The sequence below is a fragment of the Bos indicus genome, chromosome 5 (genome assembly GCF_029378745.1).
Source record: "Bos indicus isolate NIAB-ARS_2022 breed Sahiwal x Tharparkar chromosome 5, NIAB-ARS_B.indTharparkar_mat_pri_1.0, whole genome shotgun sequence".
NCBI classification, from domain to species: Eukaryota; Metazoa; Chordata; class Mammalia; order Artiodactyla; family Bovidae; genus Bos; species Bos indicus.
In genome coordinates this window covers 23304945-23329793 of record NC_091764.1, presented here as the reverse complement: position 1 = coordinate 23329793, position 24849 = coordinate 23304945, and the positions used below count along the sequence as shown (strand labels likewise).

Below are 24849 nucleotides of genomic sequence, written 5' to 3'. Positions count from 1 at the left end.
TCTACTGCTTAATTGATAATAGTGGGTTAGTTGTAACCGGGCCATAAGCAGGTGGTGCAGAAGCCCAGCGTCACCGTCCGTTGTTGCAGGGATTGCACCAGCAGGTCTCTACTGTATTAGTATGCAGTGGGGCTTGGATAGCCAGGAAGCTAGTCCTCATCCGTGAGCAGGCTTTCACTCCTTAAGCCTCTCAGGTAGGACTTTACAATGCAGGTGTTGAGGTTTACCATCTTCTGAGGTGGTGAAGTGGTAAAGAATCCACCTACCAATGCTAGAGACGCCAGAGACAACAAGGGTTTGATCCCTGGGTCAGAAAGGTCCCTCGGAGTAGGAAATGGCAATCTGCTCCAGTATCTCTGCCTGGAAAATCTCATGGACAGATGAGCCTGACGGGCTACAGTCCATGGGGGTCACATGGATTGGAAGTGACTGAGCACGTGTGTGCACGCACATACACACACACGCACACATATAATGAAAGAAGAAAATAGAACTTGCACATGTTTCCTCTTTTATAACAATTTTCATGTTTTAAGAGTACACACATATACTCCTTTACTGGAAAGTGTTTACTTGATTAGTTCATTTGGATCATCAGGCCAATTAGGGTTATATATTTATGTAAATTATGACCAGTGTATGTTAATATTTTAAACATTAAGAGTATTAGTATGCTGAGTATCAACTGTGTTCCTTATTACTGATTGTTGACAGGTATCTCTGTTGTTTATGGCAGATTAAAACAAATACTTGAGATAACTTTTTCTGCTTGGTACATATCAGCTACTTCATTTTGCTGTTAGTTGGCATGTGTAGTCAGAATGTTTTAATTAAAATATTTGATTTTAGTATATAAACACACTAACATTCATTTTTATAAAAAGATCGTGTCTCCCCCCCCACCCCCAACACACACCTATTTTTTTATTTAATTTTTGGGCCTCTTCGTGTGGCATGTGGGATTAGTTCCCAGACCAGGGTTGCAACCCACACCCCCAGTGGTGGAGGCGTGGAGTCTCAACCACTGGACTACCAGCAAGTACCAGAGATTGTGTCTTTTAAAGCCCCCTTGGATACATGTTGCAATCCAAGTCCAAAGATTCATGTTATAATTATAAAATTGTAGGTGTTTTACCTGATCATACTATTTATTCTGTCATTTATATTATAGAGTTAATCATACAACTTCTGTTGGAAAACAGGTGTCTTGAAAAAAATGTGATTGTGAACTACAGAAATGTTGCCCATTTTGCTCAGTATCAAGAGGCTTATTGTTCTCACATCTACTGAAAATGATTTATAGTGAAAGTGAGAAAGATTGAGATGGGATATTTGTATCCTCTGGCAGGAAAATCACTTTCCTTAATATTGATGTGTGCAGCATGCTTTTTTCTTTAGATTATTTTTGACGCCCAAATGTGTGAAGTTGTTACCTCAAAGTATTATCAAGCTGTATACAGAATTGCTGGACCCTAAATCTTTAATCAGGGTATTGGAGGTTACCTGGCTGGGGAGAAGCTGGCTGTATAGTCGTTGGGAGTTCTCCCATGATTGTGAAATTTTGTTTGGGTCATTCACACTTGGGTGTGGCTTACTTTGAGCATATTATCAGATTGTTTTCTAAAGAGCATCTAGCTGAGGTCCTCTGCTTTGAAAGGAGAGGAAGGGTGGGTCTTAGTTGGTACAGGGTTGGTCCTGACTTCTGTGAAACTCACTTTGATACCAATATATCACCTTTGAGTCCTGAGTTTGATTATTTTCTCCTTATTGGATGTGGGCACTGTGGCTTCCGCCAGTGTCAAGTGGAGGGGCTCCCAGACACCTGGGGACTGAGGTGCTTGTGTGGGCAGCTCTAGACTTGGCATTTCCTTAACTGGCACCGCTGCCCTCCTGCTTCTTAGCTGTCCTTTGTGTCTTGCGGAGTGTGGAGGGTCAGGGGGTGGAGTGGTACCAGGCAGTGTGCAGGCTGGGCTCGTCCGTTGCTCTGGCAGTTCTGTGGATGCCTGCGAGCTGTCACACATATCAGGTTGTTTCTTAGGTGACTAAAGGATGAAAAGATGTTTCAAGGGACTGTGGATGTAGCAGCTATAGGACACACACACTGTGCTAGAGCAAATTGAAGGTATATTTTCTGTTTGTATCTCTGATACCTGAGACGGAAATGACACCCCACTCCAGTGTTCTTGCCTAGAGAATTGCATGGACAGAGGAGCCTGGTGGGCCATAGTCCATGGAGTCGCAAGAGTTGGACATGACTTATCTACTAAATCATCATCATCATCACACCTTTTAGTTATAAACTCCTTGTCATTCTCCTAAGTCTGGGGTCAAAAACAAAGAAGTTGAGGTTATTAAAATTTAGCCACTGAGAGAAGGACCTCCAGCTGGAATCCAGAACTCTAAAGAGAGTCTAGCCCTCTGATGTGGGTTCCAGGGGGATGCTCTGACAATCAAACTGGTTCTTTGGGCTGGAGGGCCATCTTTGTGGCATCAGGAATCATGTTCTTTTTTTTTTTTTTTTTAATTTATTTTAATTGGAGGCTAATTACTTTACAATATTGTATTGGTTTTGCCATACATCAACCTGAATCTGCTACGGGTGTACACGTGCTCCCCATCCTGAACCCCCCCCCCCCCCACTCCCTCCCTGTACCATCCCTCTGGGTCATCCCAGTGCACCAGCCCCAAGCATCCTGCATTGAACCTGGACTGGCGATTTGTTTCTTAGTTTCAATGCCATTCTCCCAAATCATCCCACCCTCTTCCTCTCCCACAGAGTCCAAAAGACTGTTCTATACATCTGTGTCTCTTTTGCTGTTTTGCATTCAGGGTTATCGTTACCATCTTTCTAAATTCCATATATATGCGTTAGTATACTGTTGGTGTTTTCCTTTCTGGCTTACTTCACTCTGTATAATAGGCTCCAGTTTCATCCACCTCATTAGAACGGATTCAAATGCATTCTTTTTAATGGCTGAATAATATTCCATTGTGTATATGTACCACAGCTTTTTATCCATTCATCTGCTGATGGACATCTAGGTTGCTTTCATGTCCTGGCTATTATAAACAGTGCTGCGATGAACATTGGGGTACACGTGTCTCTTTCAGTTCTGGTTTCCTTGGTGTGTATGCCCAGCAGTGGGATTGCTGGGTCATAAGGCAGTTCTTTTTCGAGTTTTTTAAGCAATCTCCACACTGTTCTCCATAGTGGCTGTACTAGTTTGCATTCCCACCAACAGTGTAAGAGGGTTCCCTTTTCTCCACACCCTCTCCAGCATTCACTGCTTGTAAACTTTTGGATTGCAGCCATTCTGACATGTTCTATTTAATGGCCACACTCAAGAGAATATTCTATTCTAAAAGACTCCCCGCAGAGGCTAACAGCTCCTGCCTCCTTGAAAGCACCGGATAGGAGGATGGTCCCTCTAAAGTACCAGTTCTGAGTTAATGTAAGAATGCATGGATGGAGAGGCAGGCAGCCGCACGAACAGCCACATTTCTAGAAGTTTCTAAGCAGTGCGCAGGGCAGTGGTAGAGGGAGGAGGAATGAGCAGGCGAAGGACCCGGGGTCATGGGATTATTGGGCTGGTGGAGCCAGTGGCCGGGGAGGTTCTAGTCTGTTCTGCCTCATGGCAGCTTTATGTGATCACTCTGCCTGGACCTGGAATCGGGCCGCACCAGCTGCCTCTAGACCATGGACCCGCGCAAAGTGAGCGAGCTTCGGGCCGTCATGAAAATGTGTAAGCAGGACCAGAGCGTTCTGCACACCGAGAAAATGCGCGTCCTGGGGGAGTAGGTGGAGAGCATTGGGGGTAAAATACTACCTGCTGCTCATAAAACTAAATCGGAAGAAAATACCAAGGAAGAAAAAACATAATAAGAAGGTGGAGGAAAACAAAAAGACAGACAAACCCATCAAGTGAGGAAAGTGATCTAGAAATTGACAGTGAAGGTGATTGAACCAGATGCTGATGCCTCTCGGGAAATGGGAGATGAAAATGTAGAGATGACTGAGGAGATGATGGATCAGACAAATGATAAAAAAGTGGCTGCCATTGATGGCCTAAATGATGGTGGTGAACTCCAGAAAGCCATTGACTTGTTCACAGATGCCATCAAGCTAAATCCTGGTTTGGCAATTTTGTATGTCATCAAATTAAGAAGTCAAATGCTGCCATCTGAGACTGTGACAGCTATTGAAATAAATCCTGATTCAGCTCAGCCATACAAGTAAGTGGCAGGGGGAAGCACGCAGACTTCTGGGCCATTGGGAAGAAGCTGCCCATGATCTTGCCCTTGCCTGTAAGCTGGATTATGATGAAGATGCTAGTGCAGTGCTGAAGAAAGTTCAACCAAGGGCCCAGAAAATTGCTGAACATCGGAGAAAGTATGAGCAAAAACGTGAAGAGCCCAAGATCAGAGAAAGAGTAGAAAGGGTTAAGAAGGCTCGGGAAGAACATGAGAGAGCCCAGAGGGAGGAAGAAGCCAGACGACAGTCAGGTTCTCAGTTTGGCTGTTTTCCAGGTGGCTTTCCTGGGGGAATGCCTGGTTATTTTCCTGGAGAAATGCCTGGAATGGGAGGGGGCATGCCTGGAATGCCGGGAAAGCCTAGGCTCAATGAAATTCTTAGTGATGCAGAAGTCCTTGCAGCCGTGCAGGATCCAGAAATTATGGTGGCCTTCCAGGATGTGACCCAGAACCCGGCAAATATGTCAAAATACCAGAGCAATCCAAAGGTTAGGAATGTCATCAGTAAATTGTTGGCCAAATTTGGAGGTCAAACTTAATGCCCTTCTGACGTAAAGCCCCTGCTGGAGGAAGAGCAACTTAGATCACTTAATGGATGTTGCAGTGATACAAACCAGCATACCGCTGACCTTCTCATAAAGAAAGCTGGGGTGCTTTGAAGATAATCCCTTTCCCTTTGCCCCAAATGCAGCTAAAAACATTTTACAGCGGTTTGCCGTTAGGGTATTCATTCAGATGTTTTCTGACTAGAAATTAAAAACTTGAAGCAATTTTTAAACCTTAAAAATATTTAAAATTAAAAAGGTGTATTAACCCCTACATTTTTCTTTACTAATCATTTTGATTTTTTCCTCTGAATTGATTAGGCAAGGAAGATACATCAGTATGGAAGATTTATTTTTCCAAGTTTGAGTGAAGTAAAGATTTGTTAGTGGGAGGCTAATACAACATTTAAATAGATAAAGTCTGAGTTGGACATACAGTTACTGAGGCATTATGATTTGTCTTTTTAATTGCTTTGTTGTTATTATTTTAAATGATTTACTTCTGTAACTCTTGGGACCACCAGTGTTGCAGTAGGACCTGGGGAGGGACTGGAAGTATTTGGCAGGGCAGCAGCCGTCTTACTACATCTTATATCACATGTCCTCTTGTGCACATGCGTTTAAATCTTACACTGTGGTGAAGGCATGGTTTTTATAATGCTTCAGTAAAATTGGATTACTTAGCTCTGTTCTTGTCTGATATCTAAAATAAATGTTTCATATTTCCACACAAAAAAACCAAACTGGTTCTCAGTGTGGAGTCAGCTGCAGATTAGATGAATGTGCTGCTGGGATATTGGGTGATGCCTACAGGCACTTCAGGTGGGCTAGAAGCCTGGAAGAGGCAAGTCCTTTCTTGCAGTTTTAGCACCCACCTGTGTACAGAGGTTAACAGCGAGCCCCTGGAAGAGTAAAAATATGGTTTGCAAAGTCCCACCCCCAGAATCATAAGTATAGAATTTATTTCAGTTGAAAGATATTTAATCTGGCACAGATATAAATTTCCCAGTGTAGAGGTTTTAAAGACAGAAACTGACTTTCTGGTCCAGCCCTTGATAGGGAAGAGCAGGAGTCCCCTGAGATGTGGCGATATTTGGCTTGACTTGAGTCCTGCAGAGGTAGGAATTTATACAGGTTTTTAAAATGTGTGTGTATTTCTTTTGATTCTTTTTTTTGAAAGCATTATGTACTCTTTGTTCCATATCGTTAAATCCCCCACTTTGTTTAGTCAGCCCTCAAATCTCAGGAAAGACGGAACTGCATGCCTTCAAGTGGGGATTAGAGAGAGAGTATGCCAAGGGAGACAAGGTCGCCTGTCCTTGATCCTGCATCAGCCTTAAGGACACTGCTTCCTATATACTACCAGAGCAAATTAAGAGACATGTTTATTCACCTAACGTGAATGCAGAGGTGTGAAGCTCTGCTGGATGCTGAGGATTCCAGACTCTTAACTGTGATGTATGAGAAGAGCTCTTGACTATAGAGTGGCCTTTTGGTCTGTCTTGATAGGTTTCTGTGCACATTTCTGAGGATTAAATGAAACTGTATAGTATATGAACATCCAGGTCAATTTTAAGGATTAATCCAGTTGTCAATTCCTGCACCTTAGAGTTCTAACTAAATGCATCTAGCTCTCCAGTTCTTTAGGCTCTGAAAGTTCATGTCCTGCCCAAAGTTTGGCCATTTATTAGTAGTTTAACGTCTTAAGGTTTCCTTTTGTGTATGTGGTTCTGGCATTGTACATGCTATAACCCAGACAGGGTCTTTTAGTTGCAAGCATTTTGCATGTTTAGTGATTTTTATTGAGTTAGGAGTTTAGCAGCAAATGGTGTGCCCTACCTTGTTGGCTCTTGGTTTTTCTCCTCTTTTCTCATTTCTCTTGCATTGCTCCACTGCTTAGATTCTCTCGTGTCTGGTCAAATTGTGTTGCTCCTGCCCCCAAATCCTAGCAATTACTCACTCAGGCTTAGAATAAAGAACCCTGTTTCCCTAAATTAAGACCCGTTTCCTTCCCTCAGTAAGCTCATGACACATACTATATAAATCAACTTTAAATTTACATACAATTACATGCACTCATTTTAAGTGTACAGCTTGAGTTTTGACAAATGTGTACAGCTATGAAACCACCATCCAAGTTAAGATTCAGAACATTCCATCACCCCAGCAGAACACTTAATTAAAAGATCATACTGTTTTGAAGTATGTTTTCAGTTTATATAGAAGGAATATTTTTCTACACTGTTAGATTTATAGCATCTTTTTCCCCATAGACTTTGCTGTGATTTAATCTTTGTTCTGAATTTTAATTAAGGATTGTCTTGATGAGACATTATTACTTTGAAAATAGGGTTATTCAAAATGCACATTCAGTTTCTTTAGGTGATTTTATTTAGTGTTCTTGTTTTTTGTTTTTGATAAGTAGTACTTGCACGTTACAAAATTCAACAAAGGGGTACTCCTTGAAAAGTGTCCACGACCTCTGTGTCCCAGTCAGCAAATTCCTTTTCTCAAAGAAGCCATTGTTTACTTGGACAATTTAAATCAGTTATTTTATGATTTTGTAACATTTTTTTGGTTCAGATGTATTTCTACATAATATATTACTCATAATATGTTACTCATAATATATTACTCATAATAGCTCACGTTGCCAGCAGGCCCTCATTCCAGCATTTATATTCTTTAAATGTTTGATCACGTTGTTTTAGAGACTCAGGCTGTCTGGATGAAGTGGATGAATTTGACCCAGTATTACTGTACACAGGTGCTCTATCAAATAATACTTCGGCCTTAGTGTGTAAATTTGTGCTTATTTCAGTTATATTAAAATCTGAGTTGTTGTGGTCATTTTTTCCTCTGGCTAAATAGCACAGGACAAAATCTGAAATCACAGAAGAATAAAAAAAATTATATGTACTGAGTTATACTTCAGTTGGATCTCTTAAGATTATTTAACTTACAACCAAATTGATAATCTGTGAAATATTGAAATCTTTAACTTCATGTTAGTTTGGTTTCTTGAGCAATTTTATTTCAAATTCTGCCAAAAATCTTGAGGTAGAGGATGGAATCTTTAATATGTCAGCGAGTTAGTATTGAGCAAATTATCATTATTAAAATTGAGGAATGTAACTGTTGGAGCCTCATGGTTGCTAAAGGGACAAGAGAAACAAGCCTGCTTCCTCCGGTGCTTATTAGTATTTGGTCCTTTTAAGTGCACAACCTGTACAGAGGGTATCAAGGCCAGAACTTTATAGCAGAAGTTTGAGATAGTGTGTGAAGATTGGGTTTGAAGTTTTAAACAGTCTTCTTTCTGCGTATTTCAGCCGTGTATAGCCACTGTCTGGGTTGTTAAAGCCTTGAGCCTACCATTTTTGAAAGTTAGATCTGTTCATTCATTTGGAATGTGAGACACTGTGGTGCTCAGTTTTGGGACTGTAAACCTTAGTGCGTACGTACTCAGTCGCTTCAGTCATGTCCAACTTTTTGTGACCCTGTGGACTGTAGCCCACCTGGCTTCTCTGTCCAAGGGATTCTCCAGGCAAGAATACTGGAGTGGGTTGCCATGCCCTCCTCCAGGGAATCTTACCGAGGTGGGGATTGAACCTGCGTCTCCTACGTCTCCTGCATTGGCAGGCAGGTTCTTTACCACTAGCTTCACCTGGGAAGTCTATAAACCTTAGACCTGGGCCTTGACCTGTAGGAGCTGGTGTGGCTTGGAGACTGGCAGTAGGGTGGCAGGGCGTGCCAGGGGTGCCCTTCTGGAGGAGGCGCACCCCTGCTTTGCAGCAATATTAAGTAGCATTTAGTCAGTTGCTTACCTGTTATGTGACAATTGATTTTCAAAATGGTAGAAATGCTGCTTTGTGGGCAGAATAATGTCTTATGGCTTAGATCTACTTCCTGATTCTCAGGAGCTAAAGGATTTTGTCTATGTGGAGACGTGTGGTAGGAGCATAGAGTCTGGGGCCAGGCTCTCTGCACTTGATCTCTAGCCCTGCCAGATACTAGCTTGGACATCCTCACTTGACCTCTCTGCTTCTTTATCTGCTTAAATATACTAATCTTGATCTAGGGTGGTGGGGAGGGTTAGAGTACAGAAAACAGAGCCTAATGTAATTCTGAGCCTTATTTAATATTGCAGATTACTGTTTTCTGATTTTGCAAAGATACTGCCTCTCTGTAAGTCTAAAAAGAATGAACATCTTTTGTGTGGGAAAGCTATGATTGTCATTTCATGTTCAACAAAATAGATGATATTAAACATAGCTGTCTGAAGTGGGGCATAGATTTTTAAAGTAGAGCAAATGTTCATTTGTCAACAGTCGGTAGGAAAATGGGATGTTTGGGATAATCATATATTTTGATTTTATTAGAATTATATATATATATTGAGAGAAGAAGAGTTAATTTTGCGTGTGTTAGACAGTACTAAACTATTTTTACAAATACTAAACTGAAGTTTTATTCTTTAACCCAGAGTGTTTAGGATCTCGCGCTGCATAACTTCACGGGGTGCCCCTCATGCAGACTGAGCGGCACGTTCTTGGAGTTGTGCAGTGTGGCACAACTTGTGAAAGGATGCTTATTCGGAGGAGGCAGAACTCTCAATATCTGATTGTTTCCTCATTTATCATACAGTTGCATGCACAGTGTGAAAAAAACTTAATTTTTCCTTTCTGGTGATTTGGATTTCAGACAGAACTGTGTCAGTGAGACAGTTGGATTGAGAGGGCAAGTCTGGAGCAACTGTAACTTGTTTTTGTTTGCCTCACTGAAAATTTCAGCTGCTCTGCCTCCATCTGTCTTATTGTCTGTTAATATCAACAGAGGCCTTTCCTATTAGTGGAGTCCTCAAGCTTTTAGCACTTGAATTTTCCTGTGATTGCCGTGTTTGAAACCTGAAGTAACTAGTAATCAAGGAAAAGGATTGAATAGATGATGTCTAGTAGTGGTAGAGGTGTAGCTGCTAGCTGGTAGGCCAGCCAGGGGAAGTGCCTATTTATGTCATTTGGTTTGCAAAGAATATTCATTATCTATAAAGCAACCAGGAAAGCACCATGCAGTGACATAATAAATCAAAAAGTGTAAACGTATTAAACTGTTTCTAAGGACTTTTGTCTTTATCAGAACAAATATGTGCTGGAATATTAACCAGATTTTGGTTATTAGGAGTATGGCAATTTTAAGATTTCTTTTTTTTTTTCTTTTAATGAGCAGGTGAAATAATCTTGGGGGGAAAGCAGGTACCATAAGCAACAAATTTCTTCCTTATTTAGATATTTAAGCATTGGCATAGATGCTGGGGATATAATACTGTATGCATAATATCCCTTTTCTCAACAGGAAAGATGAAATATTGAGTATTGAACAGTGATTACACAAGGTTAAAGAGTATTACAGAAGGGGACTTTCCAGTAGAAGGAAGCATACAGCAGTAAGATTTAATCCATTCCAATAATGTTCAGCCAAGTTTAGTGCTAGAGAGAACCTTTGAAATGTCTAAGGGACCACATTTTAGTAGGTGGAGGAGGTAAATGAATTTGTATGGTTTTATACAATTAGAACTGGAATTAAATTCAGATTCTTAGCTCTAAAGTTTTTTCCCTAGGAGGCACACCAGGCTGCCTAGTTGAAGTTAGCTGTCTAATGTGAAGTTAGCTCCCTCTTTAAAGGCCCTTAAACTTGGTAGAAGTTCTTTGATAAAGAGATTACTCAGCTTCAGTGCTCTCCTCCTCTGACCCCGCTTAATTCGCAAAGATAGCTGCTTCTTAACCTCTTCACCCCCCACCCAGGCCATTAGCTCTTAACCTTCACTTTCTTTTCTAATTTAGACTTTATTTTTAGCAAGCAGTGAAAGCCAGCTTTGGCTGTTTTAATCCGCAGTAGTATTTACTGGGTTATGATATATCTAACACAGCCTTCAGGAGCGCCAAAGGGAGAGGCAGCTAGGAACAAGGCTCAGACTCACATCACTGACTTCACTGCGGACGTTGCATGCATCACACACTGCAGTGTGGTTGCTGATGCTACACTTGGCTGTCTATGGGTAACTCCTGCTGTTCCTTCCAGAAGGGATTCTTATTTCGTATCTTTAGTTTCTGAAGCACAGGTTTTGAATGCGCCTGGGTCTCACATGCTGGGTTGCAAGAGAGTTAGGAAATAAGACTAAAGCTTCTGTTGAGGCAGGTGAGGATCTATGAAGGTTGGGGAGTGTAATCTCCAAATATATGGGTGTTCTGGCTGTTGGGTAAAGGAATGACATTGCTGTCAGGTAAAGGAATGACGAATGTCTTCTGTGAATCTCCTTTTGCCTTATGGTGCCAGGCAGGCCTATGTGTGACCATAGATAATTTTTCTTTTCCTGTAACAGTTACTTCAAATTTTTGCATTCTTCTCAAGCTCTCAATCTGAACATTGCACTAAGGAGGAGGAGGGGAAGGTATGAACAAATGGGGAATTTTTATCATTGCTTAATAGTGGACCAATTTATAGATAAATGGCTAAGCTTACACATACGGGCTTTAAAATGAATTTCCAACTTCAAACAATGAGTTAAAGCTTGGAGAAAGAAACCCATAGTCTAGATCATTTTTAACTTATCTGAATTTTTTGAAATGTTACAGGTTCACTGGTTTTTGCTGGTGTAGCATCACTCATAATTAGTGTTCACCATACAGGAACAGGCATTCAAAAATCTTCCCTATTTCTGTTCAGGATAAATTCAGAAGACACCCTTACACGTCCCCTCACAGAATCTTAAATATGCGAGTTTTTTTTGTTTACAGTTTATTAACAGTGCCTTAAGTGCCTTGGCCAATAGCAACCCCAGTGATGAGGTTTTACTGTTTTTCAGCCCTCCCTTCATTCAGAGTTCCAAGGTACCATTCCGAAGATGGAATTCATTAAAACAGTTACGTTATTCAAATCATTAAAGGCTTATTTTTATTTTTTGTCCTACAGTCCAGGCCATAAAGTTTATGGCATCCATCAAATAAGAAATCAGGAGAAATGGAGAAATAGCTTCTATGAGTCTACTCATGTCTAATTACAGTGCTGGGTATTCAAAGGACATTTTTATCACCAAGAATTTCATGAGTGTTACATGAAGGAGTAGTTGATATCGTCTTTAACTGTGATGTCAATATTTACAAATCCTATGGAAAAAAACGAAGGGAAAAAAAAGATGGAGATGTAAAGTTTCCAGAAAACAAAGTGTCTTTAGAAACAGCCAAGAAAAAATATGCCCTGATCTAGTCCTGTTGTTCATCTAGTGTCTCTGACTCAAACCTGAACCTACTCCAAGACCTTGACATTCCCATTCTAAAATGCATCTTTAAAAGACTGACTTATGTATACTTTATGAAATTTTAAGTCAAGAACAGTGTATGCTTTATACTCAGGTTGAAATGAATTCCTGGGGTGGGAGGGGGCAACGGACTCTCTTACTCAGAGTTAGTTGATACAGTAATACTATGAGCAAAGTGAGGAATTAATACATTTGTTAGTAAGTTTGTATTTCAGAGTCACAAGAACATTTTAGAGCACAATGATTTGTGCAGTATGAGAGATAAAATGGCTTACCATATAACAGATAGTTTGAGGTCAAAATTATGTATGCCTTTCCTTCTCCAGGGGATCTTCCCAACCCGGGGATCGAACCCAGTCTCCCACATTGCAGGTAGATTCTTTACCAGCTGAGTCACCAGGGAAGCCCAAGAATACTGGAGTGGGTAGCCTATCTCTTCTCCATCAGATCTTCCCAACCTAGGAATTGAACCGGGGCCTCCTGCCTTGCAGGCGGATTCTTTACCAACTAAGTTATCAGGGAAGCCAAAATTATATATGTCAGGTTTTAAATCAAATATCGCATATTTTTTTTTACCTTATTTATTTCAGTAAGACTATATACTTTTTCAGTTGACAGTCCCAAAAGAAAAATAAAGGTGACATGGTTTAATTTACCTTTTTCATGAAGCACTTCTACATCACTGTGAAGCCTTGCCTTAACTTCTGTGCTATTTTATTGTCATGACAAACATTTGAGATTTACTGTTGTTATACTGTAGTGGTTACTCTTTTTCTTTTTTAATTTTATTTTGGCTGTTCCAGGTCTTAGTTGCAGAGAGAGAAATCTTTGTTGCTGTGTGCATGATCAAACAGAGATCTGATGTGAGCAGAGATCTCAGATCTGCATGATGTGAGCAGAGGTCGAACCCCAGGACCCCCACTTTGGGAGCTCAGAGTCTTTGAGCCACTGGACCACCAGGGAAGTCCCTGTCAGTGGTCACTCTTGGTTCATCATTTTCCTCATGTGTAGAATGGGTGTGAGGATTAAATGAGTTAATGATACATTTCAAACATCAGGATTTGACCTAGTTTGTTTTTATTACTTGAACTTTTCTACTCTCTGTGAGTCAGGAAAGTTTACTTGATAATTGCATGGAGCCCCTGACCTCATGGAGTTTACTGACTAGTGGTCGGGAGTATAAGACACAGAGTGCAGCATGTCCTCGTGCGTTTAGTGGGGAACAGTAGATGAGGGAATCAAGGAATTCAGCCTAACAGCTTTCCTTGGTGGATACACAGTTTGTTAGTAAGAATTTTCAGATTTTTGTCCACTGTCAGTGATTGGAATAATTGTACATGCCGTTCCTGGGGTGGAAGTTACTAACACAGCAGGTATGGTAATCCTTCTCATTAGCTCTGTGTGGAACCTGAGTGTGCTTGCTTTTATTCCTGGAAGAAACCTGTATTTAGCACTTAAAACTACCATTTGGTAGCTGGAATGCTCATCTTCAAATAGTGTAGGGTCCAACTAAGTTAACCAGATTATTGTGCTAGTTATAATAAGGGGAGTGGAGGTAATTAATGCACAGGAAACTGGGAGTACAGGGGAGATGCTTCCAGACTAATCAGACCTGAGGAATAAGTTGGTCAGATATACTTAGCCTTTGAAAAGTCCTTCTTTGGCTCCTAAGTCTCCATTCCTTTTCACTGAACTTAACACCAAAGTATTGATCTGGTCTTGGATAGAGGAGAAAAATTAAAACAGATTTTTTGTGCAACTCATCCCATCCCATCTCTTGGGTATTACTCCAAGTAGAATGGTATTACTTTCCTAACAGTTACTTAGCAGTCTGACAGGAAGTAAAGTTTTTCAACAAAGTGTGATACTTTGGTCTAAAATCTAAGATTTAGCCCTTAGTATCCAGAGCCTTTGAAACAGTTACCTCCATTTTTCCTTTTCTGAATATACCACCTAAAAACAAGTATGTGGGAGTAGAAAAAGGGAGAAAAAGGAGGAAGAAGAGGGTTTGCCTTGAGAATCATCATTCTCATCTAAGTTTAGAATAAGCCGTTTTTAAAAAACGGTGAGTTAGGATAACGTGATTAATTTTTATGATCATCAGATTTTTCATTTACCAAGGAAAAGGAATTAAAAGTAGATTATGTCTTATATCCACTAGGGGGTAGTGTGAGCCATAAAAATTAAAATTATTTCTCACTGATTAACCTGTTTCATCATGAATTTGCCTTGTTTGAATCAATTTTTCTCCATGCAGTGTTTTTTAATTGCTATAAGTCATCATTTTCAAATACAGTCTTATGACTGTAACAAACAGTAACACACATTCCTGTCTCTAGTGATTGAGATGTTTTGACTTTACTCTTTTTTGTTTTTTTTGTCTGTACCCTCTGGCTTGTGGGATCCTAGTTCCCTGACCAGGGATCGAACCTCTGCCCTTTGGAGTAAAAGCACCTAGTGTTAACCACTGAAGCACCAAGGAATTACCCTGACATTACTTGTTTGTGAAGAATTTTCTGAGGGGAAAATAGGGCTTCCCTAGTGGCTCAGACTCTAAAGAATCCACCTGCAATGTAGGAGACCTGGGTTTGATCCCTGGGTTGGGAAGATCCCCTAGAGGAGGGCATGGGAACTCACTCCAGTATTCTTGCCTGGAGAATTGCCATGGACAGAGGATCCTGGTGGGCTACAGTCCATGAGGTCATAAAGAGTTGGACATGACTGATCGACTGAGCACACACAGGGATACTTTAAAGTTTCTCTACCAAATTTTACTCATTATATGAAATAAAGTAAGTTATTCTTTATGACCTGCAAGTAAAATTATTATATAACAGGATTGTCTTCTGTTTCACTGTCCTGTTTGGTAGCTACTAGCTTCATGTGCGGATTGTAGTTGAAAGGTGGCTAGTTCAAACTGATACGTGCTGTAAATATAAATTATACACTGGATTTTGAAGACTAAGTATGAAAAAAGATTATAAATTATGTCAGTAAGTTTTACATTGGTTATATGTTGAAATGCTATTTTGAATATATTGGGTGAAATAAAACATTAAAATTAATTTTATCTTTTTACCACATTACTCTTTAATGTGGCTACTAGAAAATTTTAAATTACACATGTGACTCATAGTTCTTGTCAACAGCACTGCTATGGAGAAAAGCATTCACTGACCCATTTTTATCATGATGTACCTCTACCTGGCATTATGATTTGTAAGGAAGTAATACAATGAGGAAGTTGAGCACAACTTTGGTTTTGTTCCTAAGGCAGCTAGAATACATATGGTCACTTCTATAATGAGACATACATGTTTCTAAAATTTATTGTGTTAATAAGCAAAATCATATGATAAAAATCATAGGGCTCATGGATAAGATGTTAGGGACATAATACTCAAAAAACATTGGTTATGTTTTTTAAATGCCCACTTAAATGTCAAGGGTGAACTTGCAGATGCCCTCAAGTAATTTACAATTGTGTTTATAATGAAAAATTGATCTTTGCTTTATTGATAATCGCCCAAAAGAATTCCCTGTTAATATTTTAGAGTCATTTAAAGATATAGTGACAGGTTGCAGTAGACAGAGTAGGCATCACTGAGGCATTTCTCATTTCATGACTTATGGTAAGAAATTGATGAGTTATTTAGTATACTCAGATCTTAGATGAGTTAAAAGATTCACAATTGCAGTTTTGTGTTTCAGAGAATATTCTAAAAGGGGGAAAATCTAATTGCTGTAGGTATAACATGTGGGGGTTTACATGCAAAGTGTGTTAGTTTCTCAATTGTGCCGGACTCTTTGCGACCCCATGGACTGCGGCCCACCAGGCTCTTCTGTCCATTGGGTTCTCCAGGCAAGAATACTGGAGAGGGTAGCCATTCCCTTCTGCAGGGGATCTTCCGGACCCAGGGACTGAACCCTGGATCTCCTGCATTGCAGGCAGATTCTTTACCGTCTGAGCCATTAGGAGGTGTATATATGAATAGTTAATAAATGGGGCAACTTTTCACACATGCAGATTACCACTGTTTCTAAAAATACTGTTATCTAAAATTTTACCGTACATAATTCATTACCATAGAACATGTGAGACCTTATACTATTTCATAGTGAAGTGAAAGTTGCCCAGTCATGTCCAACCCTGCAACCCCATGGACTGTAGCCTGCCAGGCTCCTCTGTCCATGGAATTCTCCAGGTCAGAATACTGGAGTGGGTAGCTATTACTTTCTCCAGGGAATCTTCCTCTAATCCAAGGATTGAACCCAGGTCTCCCACGTTGCAGGCAGATTCTTTACCAGCTGAGCCACCAGGGAAGTGTACACACATTATTATTGAATCTAAAAACAGAAGTCCTAATAAATGGAGTTTAGTGTTATTATTTACAGTGGTGTCGTTCTGGGATTAGCTCTTTGAGTCCCAAAAGAGCTATTGATAATCAGATCAATTTGATGTTATTTAATTCTTTTGAAAGTATTTGTAGCATGAACTGCTGTATGCCTTCGGTAAAATGAGATATTTTCCTTGAGACCTAATCTTGTTGCCACTTAAATTCATATTCTGCTTTTATGTACTTCCCTTTCTGTTTTTTAGTAACCAGTTTTCTAAACATAGTCTACATTACTTTTCTATTTTCATGGCCTAACTTGAGTTATACTTGAGATTCAGTCCCAGGATTGCTTTTAAACAGATAGGATCACAAAATGCAACTAAAAGTTATACTCTGTTTTCTTTAAAAATGAATACTGTTATTTAATAAATTTTGAGACTTGTTTCTGTGCTTTGTTCTTACCCTGTATTATTTTTCAGTTGGTTATGTGTGGACTGGCCTTCTTATGTGACTTCATTTGTCAAGTCATTTTACAATGTTATCTCATAGCAATTCTTCATAAGAGGTAATGTTAACTATATAGCTGAGGAAGCTGAAGCTCAGAGCAGTGTAAATTTCTGCAGAAATGTAGTTAAGTGAGGCAGTAATAATTTGAACCTGTTGTTTCTAAGACTTGAAGAATACTTCGCTGTCTTTCTGCCAAAGGATAGTATAAAACTAGGATGTGTCTCAAGTTAACTGTGTGTGAGTAGTAGCAGAAGGATTTTAGTTCCTACCCAGTTTTTGCCTTTTTAGGGGAAAAAAAATCGACAATTTCTGTGGGGGAGAGTTGTTCCACTTGGTTTGGGTTTTATTCTCTTTTTCCTCCTGTAATTTATGCTGTGGGTTTGTGCTGTGTAGTCAAATAATTATGCACGGGTATTCATTATCTCAAAATCCATTAGAACTTGAGAGCACATAAAAACTATTACAAAAAGTTTTGCATATCCAAGAGCTTATTCTAGAATGTGTTCCGATTAAATCTGATACATGATCAGCTCACATGATGCATTTAATATGTATGTTCTTAAGAAAGAGTGTCTGATTTTGAGGGTGAACTGAAGATGAGGAAGTGAAGCTCCATCTGTCTGTGACGATTGTACTGAGTGATTCCGACCCTATTTTCGGATGTGACCTTGGAGGGCTTTCTGGCAGCTTTTTATAGCTTTGAATAGAGCTGCCACTATTTTGTGTAACCAGGGAGCGGTGTTTTGGGACTCTTGGACCCCAGCTTTTTTCCCCCAGCCTCTCTCTTGATGACTTTCTAAAAATATGAAGAATTGGGATAAAACAAAAGGAGGATGGAGGTGAGGAGTCAAAATTCAAGGAATTTTACCATCACTTTTCTCATTCCTTTACGCCTAATATTCATCCTAATATCTTTACTTTTCCTCCTAAAAGTGAAGACCAGACTCCTGTTCTAGTTACATTTTGGAAAATTGCCTAAGATGGGAGGCTTTTTTATTGCCTCTTGAGATTTTTAATGCTCCAAAAATGTTTGACTTTGTTCGAATCTAAAGAATATTTTGCTGAAAGTAGTTTATAGCATTTCAATTTTTTATTTGCCCTGGCATTGGAATGATTAAAATCAAGCAAGCTAGTCTTGAAGCATTACTCTAAATGGCTATGAGTTTAACACATTTTGGAAAAGAATTTGATTTTATACCTGCATCTTATGACTATTCCAGTATATAACTGTACTGACAGAGAACTCTTTTCTAGTATATGCATTACAGGCTGTAGAATGAAGTAGTGTAAGGTTTATAATTTTTCTCAAGTGAAATCAGTATAGTATTCTCATTCATTGTTTTTCATATCTAGAAGCTTAAATACTGCAGTGTTCTAAGTGTTTTTGACTACACATACATATTCAAAATGTTGAAAATGTATTGTGCACTCAGTTGCTCAGTCGTGTCCGACTTTCTGCGACCCTGTGGATTGTAGCTGGCCAGGCTCTTCTGTCCAAGGGATTCTGCAGGCAAGGCTACTGAAGCCATTCCCCTCTCCAAGGGATCTTCCCAACCCAGGGACTGAACTCTGCATCTCCTCCATTGGCAGGTAGATTCTTTACCATTGAGCCACCAGGAAAGCGCTGAAAATGTACTACTCATGCGTAATTGACTGGAGATACATCAGTACGTTTTTAGAGGGTGATACAATTAACATTACCATGGGAAGTTGTTAGAGCTTAAACTTGATCAACTTCTGGTTGTTGTTATCATTCACGGTTTATTCTGTTAGGGTTTTGTTCCAACCTTGTATATATATTATAAACATAAAATTTTCAAAAATGATGCATCACAAAATTTTGAGTAAAGAGTTTTCTCGTGAATTTTATGTAGATGTTTTTCTTGTCAGCCTAGTGACATGTATACTACTGTCTCAGAAGATGATCGTTCTTCAGAATATAGTTCTGATTAAGATGATACGAATATTAGACCAACAAAAAGAAAACCTTAGTGATTGATTCTGATACAAAAAGTGAAAATGAAACTCACATTGCTGGAGTGAGCTCTTTTGCTTATATAGAAGAGTGGACTGAAGAAATTTCGTGAAAATTATAAGACTTTTCATCTGTGTCAGTTGTAACTATTGAATGTAATAACCTGCATAGTGTCAGTGAAATAATTAATTTTTGGCCAGCTAAGAGAAAAATCGCCAGTCACAGGCGTTAGTTTCTGCAAAAATCCCCTGGTCAATAATGAGCTAATATATAAAATTATACATACTATTGTCAGTTTGTGTGTTGAATATTAACATTTTTCTGACTAAATATCTATAAATATAGATTATTTCTCCTAGTACCTGAGTGGATTCTTTTTCTTGTGTTGTGTGCATCCTGCTTTGAATAAAAACTGCTTTAATGTTAAAGATGGAATTTCTGATGGTTTATTCCTTGTTCTTTGTATCATTGAATAGATTCATGATTCAGCAAGTGTTTATGGAACATCTGTAGTACTGCACACTGTTCCAAAGCTGAGGATTCAGCAATAAATGCAACAAACACAAATCCCCCCTTCCGAACAAAATAAGAGGGATATAGTACGTTTAGAGCGCTAGAGAGAAAATATGTAGGGGGTGAGAAGGAGCCGGGCTAGAGGGAGGGTGTGGGATACGGTGGAAAGGTGTTTGCAGATTCAATTATGGAGGCTTCACTGAGAAAGCACATCTGAATGGAGATCTTGGGATCTGACGAAATTAACACTTAGTGGAGTTCAGTTCAGTTGGTCAGTCATGTCCAACTCTTTGCAACTCCATGGGCTGCAGCACACCAGGCCTCTCTGTCCATCACCAACTCCTGGAGTTTACTGAAAGTCATGTCCATTGAGTCAGTAATGCCATCCAACCATCTCATCCTCTGTCGTCCCCTTCTCCTCCCACCTTCAATCTTTCCCAGCAACAGGGTCTTTTACAATGAGTCAGTTCTCCCCATCAGGTGGCCAAAGTAATGGAGTTTCAGCTTCAACATCAATCCTTCCAATGAATATTCAGGACTGATTTCCTTTAGGATGGACTGGTTGGATCTTCTTGCAGCCCAAGGGACTCTCAAGAGTCTTCTCCAACACCACAGTTCAGAAGCATCAATTCTTCGGCGCTCAGCTTTCTTCACAGTCCAACTCTCACATCCATACATGACTACTGGAAAAATCATAGCCTTGATTAGATGGACCTTTGTTGACAAAGTAATGTCTCTGCTTTTTAATATGCTGTCTTGGTTGGTAATAACTTTCCTTCCAAAGAGTAAGCGTCTTTTAATTTCATGGCTGCAATCACTATCTGCAGTGATTTTGGAGCCCCCAAAAATAAAGTCAGCTACTGTTTCCCCATCTATTTGCCATGAAGTGATGGGACCAGATGCCATGATCTTCGTTTTCTGAATGTTGAGCTTTAAGCAAACTTTTTCACTCTCCTCTTTCACTTTCATCAAGAGGCTCTTTAGTTCTTCTTTGCTTTCTGCCATAAGGGTGTTGTCATCTGCATATCTGAGGTTATTGATATTTCTCCCGGCAATCTTGATTCCAGCTTGTGCTTCCTCCAGCCCAGCGCATCTCATGATGTGCTCTGCATATAAATTAAATAAGCAGGGTGACAATATACAGCCTTGACATACTCCTTTCCTGATTTGGAACCAGTCTGTTGTTCCATGTCCAATTCTAACTGTGGCTTCCTGACCTGCATACAGATTTCTCAAGAGGCAGGTCAGGTGGCCTGATATTCCCATCTCTTTCAGAATTTTCCACAGTTTTTTGTGATCCACACAGTCAAAGGCTTTGGCATAGTCAATAAAGCAGAAATAGATGTTTTTCTGGAACTCTCTTGCTCTTTCCATGATCCAGCGGATGTTGGCAATTTGATCTCTGGTTCTTCTGCCTTTTCTAAAACCAGCTTGAACATCTGGAAGTTCACGGTTCACATACTGTTGAAGCCTGGCTTGGAGAATTTTGAGCGATACTTTACTAGCGTGTGAGATGAGTGCAATTGTACGGTAGTTTGAGCATTCTTTGGCATTGTCTTTCTTTGGGATTGAAATGAAAACTGACCTTTTCCAGTCCTGTGGCCACTGCTGCGTTTTCCAAATTTTGTGGCATATTGAGTGCAGCACTTTCACAGCATCATCTTTTAGGATTTGAAATAGCTCAACTGGAGTGCCATCACCTCCACTAGCTTTTGTTTGTAGTGATGCTTCCTAAGGCCCACTTGACTTCACATTCCAGGATGTCTGGCTCTAGGTGAGTGATCACACCATTGTGATTATCTGGGTTGTAAAGATCTTATTTGTACAGTTCTTCTGTGTATTCTTGTCACCTCTTAATATCTTCTGCTTCTGTTAGGTCCATACCATTTCTGTCCTTTATTGAGCCCATTTTTGCATGAAGTTTTCCCTTGGTATCTCTGATTTTCTTGAAGAGATCTCTAGTCTTTCACCTTCTATTGTTTTCCTCTATTTCTTTGCACTGATCACTGAGGAAGGCTCTCTTACTTCTCCTTGCTATTCTTTGGAACTCTGCATTCAAATGGGTGTGTCTTTCCTTTTCTCCTTTGCTTTTCGCTTTTCTTCTTTTCACAGGTATATGTAAGGCCTCCTCAGACAGCCATTTTGCTTTTTTGTATTTCTTTTTCTTGGGGAAGGTCTTGCTCCCTGTCTCCTGTACAGTGTCAGGAACCTCCGTCCATAGTTCATTAGGCACTCTGTCTATCAGATTTAATCCTTTGAATCTGTTTCTCACTTCCACTGTATAATCATAAAGGATTTGATTTAGGTCATACCTGTATGGTCTAGTGGTTTCCCCTCCTTTCTTCAATATAAGTCTGAATTTGGCAATAAGGAGTTCATGATCTGAGCCACAGTCAGCTCCCAGTCTTGTTTTTGCTGACTGTATAGAGGTTCTATATCTTTGGCTGCAAAGAATATAATCAGTCTGATGTTGGTATTGACCATCTGGTGATGTCCAAGTGTAGAGTCTTCTCTTGTGTTGTTGGAAGAGGGTGTTTGCTATGACCAGTGCGTTCTCTTGGCAAAACTCTATGAGCCTTTGCCCTGCTTCATTCTGTACTCCAAGGCCAAATTTGCCTGTTAATCCAGGTGTTTCTTGACTTCCTACTTTTGCATTCCAGTCCCCTATAATGAAAAGGACATCTTTATTGGGTATTAGTTGTAGAAAGTCTTGTAGGTCTTTATAGAACCGTTCAGCTTCTTCAGCGTTACTGGTCATGGCGTAGACTTGGATTACCGTGATATTGAATGGTTTGCCTTGGAAACAGAGATCATTCTGTTGTTTTTAAGATTGCATCCAAGTACTTCATTTCGGACTCTTTCGTTGACGATGAGGGCTACTCCCATTTCTTCCAAGGGATTCCTGCCCACAGTAGTAGATATAATGGTCTGAGTTAAATTCACCCATTGCAGTCGATTTTAGTTCGCTGATTCCTAGAATGTCGACATTCACTCTTGCCATCTCCTGTTTGACCACTTCCAACTTGCCTTGATTCATGGACCTAACATTCCAGGTTCCTATGCAATATTGCTCTTTACAGCATCGGACCTTGCTTCTGTCACCAGTCACATCCACAACAGGGTGGTGTTTTTGCCTTGGCTGCATCCCTTCATTCTTTCTGGAGTTATTTCTCCACTGATCTCCAGAACCATATTGGGCACCTACCGACCTGGGGAGTTCATCTTTCAGGGTCCTCCTATCTTTTTGCCTTTTCATTCTGTTCATGGGGTTCTCACGGTAAGAATACTGAAGTGGTTTGCCATTCCACTTAGGGGAAAAGGAAAGCAAAGCCCCTGAGGGAGGAGTATGCGTGACAGGTTGAAGAAGCACAAAGCAGCTAGCCTTGCTTTAACAAAGCAGATGAGGAGGGTGGTGAGGATTGGGAAGCATAGCTGAAGATGACTAAGAGGTAGGTGGAATAAATGCATTCTTTTGAGGGGGAGGTTATAAGGACCTTGATTTTTAAAAGGTCTGTGGAATACAGACTAGGTAGGGGCTGGGGGACTCAAGGTCGAAGCAGGCAGAATAAGTTAGCTGGCTGTTGCAGCCTGCTGGGTAAGAAATGGTGGTGGCTTGGATCAGAAGTGTAGCAATGGAGTGATCATCGGAAGTATAGCAGTGTCCAGTCATGGGTAGATTCTGAAGTTTAAGCCAACAAGGTTTGCTGATCAGATTGGATGGGTGAGGTATGAAGGAAGAATTGGATCAGTTGGAAGGATGGACTTCTGATTGACTCAATGAATGCTCTGAGAAGGAGCAGGTTAAGGGTGGGAAAGGTCATGCTAAGTTTGGGATGGTTACTAGAGATTCAAGAGTAGCTGTCGAGCACGGGGTTATGAATAGGAGGATGATTCAGGGAGAAATCTCTGCAGAATATGCATTTGGGGAGGCTTCATACATGGAGTGGACTAATTATTTAAATTCACCAGACTAGACGAGATCACCTTGGAGTGTGTAGGCACAGTAGAAGACCTCAGACAGAGCCCTGGTGCCTTCTGTAGTGTAGTGTTGGCATGAGGTTGATACCATGCATCTAGGAAGAAAGCCAGGAGAGAGTGGCTGCAGGAAGCTGGATAAAGCCTTGCAAGGAGAGCACAAACCAGCTGGGTAAGATGATGCTTTTAAGTCAGTTAAGATGAAGGTTCAACATTAGCCATTTGATTTAACCATGTGGGACTCATTGATGACCTCAACAAGCAAGCTGGCAGCTAAAGCCTGCTTCGAGAGTTGTGTTCAAGACCAGAGCAGAGGAGGGAGGTTGGAGACATGCAAGTTTAGATGACTTTCAAAGAGGAGTAAAGCAATGGGGCAGCAGCAGGGGGCGGAGGCGGGGGGGGGGGGGGGGGGGGGGGGGGGGGGGGGGGGGGGGGTGGTGAGTCAAGTCAGGGTCATTTCCTTCCCCTTCTTCTTTTTTTTTTTTTTTTTTTGACAAATTACATTAGGTTTGTACAGTTGGGGAAAATCCAATAGAGGGGAAACGGTGATTCAAGAGAGGAAGGCGATGCTAGAACAATGTCCTTGAGGAGGTGAGGAGTTAAGATCTAAAGGAGAGGTTGGTCTTAGTCCAGAGTGACAGTCCTTTCTCCCTTAGTCATGGAAGAAAAGGTGCAGAGCACCTGGGCCCACAGGTGCAGGTTGGTGTGCAGATGCGGCAGTGAGCTTCAGGAGGGGTTTCTGTTTTCTCCTGTAATACAAAACAGAGTTGTCAGCCAGAAGTGAAGAAGTGGATGGAGGTATTGGAGGTTGACAGGAGAACGAATGTTCAGTTAAGTAGGAGCGGGAGAAAGGTGGCAGAGAGAACTCATGATATTGTTGGGGAGCAGTAAGGGTCCATTTGAGCTTGGTTCAGTTTCGAGTTTAGAGACTAATCAGCTTGGAGACTAGCCAATCTCCAGCCCTGTTTAAGTGCCTCGGCACTTGTATTTCCTTTGTTTCATTAGATTTTTCAGAGGGGAGATTTTCAGTGACTTTAAAAACTAGTTTTGCTTTCTAAACAGCTTGGTTTTGGTTAAGTTTAAACAGCAGGACCTTACCTATGCAGTAATCCTATTGTTCTTTTCTTTTTTTCCCCCTTTTCTTTCCCATGGGTATAAGATCAATTTCATTAGTCTAATCTTATTCTCCACATATTTGTAGACATTTGTAGCTGCAGTTGTACATGATGTCATCAGTATTTGCTGGTGGTTGCTTTCAGCTGCTTATGATGATTTATGTTTTCTTTGAACTTTACATTTTATAAGGTAAATAGAAACCCTTTGAGAGTTTGGAGAGGTTCTTTTATATCCAATTCCAAGGAGTAAATTTCTCTAATTTTTATTTTGGTGTTTAGCAAAACGGTATTTGTTTCACAAGTGTGTTATGTTTTTCTG

General features: G+C 40.4%; 1 protein-coding gene and 1 pseudogene across 1 annotated transcript in view; both read left to right on the top strand.

Annotated features, from left to right (window-relative positions):
- Nucleotides 1-24849, top strand: part of UBE2N (ubiquitin conjugating enzyme E2 N) — a 40269-nt gene that overhangs the window by 13294 nt on the left and 2126 nt on the right. The gene's annotated exons all lie outside the window — the stretch shown is intronic.
- Nucleotides 1-24849, top strand: part of LOC139182951 (hsc70-interacting protein pseudogene) — a 37946-nt pseudogene extending 13097 nt beyond the window's left edge.